This window comes from Tupaia chinensis, unplaced genomic scaffold (genome assembly GCF_000334495.1).
Source record: "Tupaia chinensis unplaced genomic scaffold, TupChi_1.0 Scaffold000361_1, whole genome shotgun sequence".
In the NCBI taxonomy this organism is placed as follows: Eukaryota; Metazoa; Chordata; class Mammalia; order Scandentia; family Tupaiidae; genus Tupaia; species Tupaia belangeri.
In genome coordinates, this window is record NW_006159857.1 from 23,435 (window position 1) to 27,007 (window position 3,573).

Sequence of the window (3,573 nt, forward strand, 5' to 3'; positions counted from 1 at the left end):
CCCTGACCTGGTAGCTTAAACTCATGCTAGGCACATGTGTGAGCATGCCCAACATCCCGAGAGGAGAATGGAGGAGAAGAATTGTGGTGTGGCCATCCCTCCTGGGGAGTGATTTCTCGCTTTCTGTCTCTCTGTCTCTCTCTGTCTTTCTGGCAAGCACATGTGCCCTATAACAAAAACCTCTCCAAAAAAAAAAAGAATACATTTCTCTGCCCATAACTGTGATCCAAACCAGCAGAGACCAGAAATGGACTCAGGCCAGGGGACCTCGTGGGAGTGGCACACTCTCCTTCCCAGAAGAGACAAGACCCCAACATAGACACCAAGTCTTATGGAAAAAGGGCATCTTGCCCTCAAAGGAAAGTCTGAAAGAGTTGGAAGAAGAGGCAGAAGAGGAGGAGCAGTGAGTCCTCCAACAGTCAGTAATGAAAACATATGAAGATATGACTTTGGAAGAGCTGGAGGATAATGAAGACGAATTTAATGAGGATGGTGAATGTGCTATCAAAATGTACAGTCAGATGGGACCAGCAGGTGGCATGGTGGTTAAGGCGCTGGACACTCCCACATGGCTGACCAGGGTTCGAGTCCTGAATCTGGTGACTTGCTTTCTCGCTTCCTCTCTCTCTCACTCTCAATGTCTGTCTCTTTCTGGTCAAATTAAAAAATAAATGAATAAATAAAATAAAATAAAATAATTATTTTTAAAAAATGTACAGGTAGCAAAGACTAGCTGAGTGGAAAGCAACCAAAATAAATTTGGAGAAGTTCTGGAGATCTCAGGAAAGTATTATGTTCAAGAAGTTACCAAAGCTGCTGAAGGCCTGTGGGTAGTCTTGCATCTTTACAAGCAAGGGATTCCCCTCTGTACCCTGATAAATCAGCACCTCAGTAGACTTGCCAGAAAGTTTCCCGATGTCAAATTTATCAAAGCATTTCAACGACCTGCATACCCAATTATCCTGATAGGAATCTGCCCACAACATTTGTTTCCCTTGAAGGTAATATCAAAGCTCGGTTTATTGGTCCTCTGGTGTTCAGAGGCATGTACCTGACAAGAGACAAGTTGGAATGGAAATTTTCCGAGTCTGGAGCAACCAGGACAGACCTGGAGGAAAGTCCTAAGAAACCAATTGAAGACATGTTGCTGTCCTCCATGCGGTCCTCCGTCCCCCTGAGGAGGGACAGCAATTCTGAGGGTGACTGAGGGCAGTTGTTAAAACTTGATGAACTTTCTTCATGTGACAAATCACCAGGACTTTTTTAAAAGGGAGAAAGCAAGAATACATCTTTTTGGGTTTTAGCTTTTTATAATTATGTTTCATGTCTTACACATTTCAGAAATAATCATTGTTGAGAATTGTTTTAAATTTCTTGGAGCTCTCTTTTTAAACTAATAACATTTCCTTTTAAAACAAATAAAAAGCAGCTATTTGAAAAAAAAAAAGAATACATTTCTCAAACTCTCCTAAGCAATGATTTTCTAAGCTCAAAAGCCAAGTAGATCATTGATTCATGATTACTCAATGCAATGAAAATATATGTCCATCAGACAACAAAAATGTATTGACCTGGGGGGGGGGGGGGCAACAGGTGGCATAGTGGATAAGGTGCTGGACTCCTACATGGCTGACTGCAGTTCAAGTCCCATACCTGGCAGCTTGAAAATTATGCTGGGCATATGTGCATGCATGCCCAAAATCCAGGAGGAGAAGGGATTGTGGCATGGCCATCCACCCAGGGGTGATTTCTCACTATCCCTCTCACTCTGTCTAGTGAGTGCACATACCCATGGCAAAAATCTTAACAAACAAAAAAACAAAAATTATTGGACTGTATATCTCATTAGCTACACATTTAGGTAGAATCATGTCACTACCCAGAAAAATTAATTTGAGCCGTGTGCTTCTCCAGTGCTTCTGATAACCGAATACCAGTTCATTCATTCATTCTTTCTTTCTTTCTTCTCTTTCTCGTTTGTTCTTTCTTTCTTTCTTTCTTCTTTCTTTCTTTTTTTCTTTCCTTCTCTTTCTTTCTCTTTTTAATAGGCATTTGGAATTCTATTTTTTAAAAAATCACAGCCATGAACATTGTTACGGTTAGCAGCCCTCCAAATTTTCTACAATGATACTGAACATGGTCACAGGGATTCAAGTTCACACTATTAAGCCTTAGTTAAACTATCTTTAAAAACAAAATAAAAACAAACAAACAAAAAACCACTTGACACACTACCATTTAACTTGTTTTAATCTTTCACAAATGGTGGAAAATACTAAAGTATGGACAAGAAAAAGTCATAATGTTGTGGCCAACATTATAAATTCAAAACATTTTCTGGTTTAAAAAATAAATCTGGTGGGACTAGCAAATGACATAATGGTTACGTCACTGGACTCCCATGTAGTCAACCACAGTTCAAGTCCCAGACTTGGCAGCTTGAAACACATGCTAGGCCCATCTGTGCACGTGCCCAAAATCCTGAGAGGAGAATGAAGGAGAAGAAATTGTAGTGTGACCATCCCCCTGGGGGGGAAGGATTTCTCGTTTTCTGCCTCTGTCTCTCCTGCAAGTGCGCATGAAATCACTCTATAAATAATCTGGCAGTCAATGCAGCTCTGTGGGATCAGTAGGGCCAGTCTTTGCACTCCTGATGGTGCTAACCTTTATCCATTTTTCCCGGTTCTCCACAACCACCTTGTCTCCTCCCATCTGTTCCATCAAAGGTCCAGGGAGCCCACCAGGGTCACCTCATCTTTCTTCACTAAAGCCACCTTGGTCCATGCCCTGGCCACCACAGAAGCCACCTCTGTCACCACCATGGCCACCTCTGAATATTCCACTGGGACCACCGTGGTCTATGAGGACACATCTTCCTCTTCTCGTGCCATCAGAGCTGCCTCTGCCACAATCCTTACCCAGGGGTGAAAAGGGTGGCGGGAGGAAGACGTCAGGCTTCGGGGCCTTCCACTGATTGCATTCTGTTCTCCAGCCAAAGTTCTGGTTCCCACAAGCCGGACTGGGACATTGCCAGTCTCTGGCTCGACGTTTCCTCCTCAGAGGGGTCCCCTTGGGAACCTGGCAGCCTTCTTGGAAGGAAGCCTCCTCTGTCTCCTCCACAGCCTCCCATTTGACCCATGGGTCCCCCAAGACTTCCTGGGCCCCCTGGACCTCCACAGAGTGGGGGCGGCATGTCACCTCTCATGCTATTCATTGGAGGCTTCTTCTGGGCAAGAGAGACTTTAAGTTTGCTCCCTGGAAAATCTTTCGCATCAAACCACTCCATGGCAGCTTTGGCAGTGGGTGGGTCTTTCTAGGACACTGTGGCATCACTTTTGGGCTCTCCTGTCTCCTTGCCCAGGTAGATGTGAATCATGGGTACCCTGTTCTTTTGTTCATCTTAACCACCCCACACTGTTTAAAGAAGTCTGCCAGATCATCTAGAGTCACGTTGTCACTTACTCCTTGCATGTAAATTGCACTGTGGTCAGTCTTCATCTGGATCTGTGGGTGGGCCTAGATCAAGATTTGGTCCTTCCTCCATGGGTCCACCAGGCTTACTGAAGCCACCTC

At 44.2% G+C, this 3,573-nt stretch overlaps 2 pseudogenes; one reads left to right on the forward strand and one right to left on the reverse strand.

Annotated features, from left to right (window-relative positions):
• Nucleotides 1-297: 297 nt before the first annotated feature.
• Nucleotides 298-1,207, forward strand: LOC102475661 (phosducin-like protein 3 pseudogene; annotated as a pseudogene).
• Nucleotides 1,208-2,626: 1,419 nt separating this feature from the next.
• On the reverse strand, nucleotides 2,627-3,565 carry LOC102476068 (RNA-binding protein EWS pseudogene; annotated as a pseudogene).
• Between the last annotated feature and the right edge of the window lie 8 nt (nucleotides 3,566-3,573).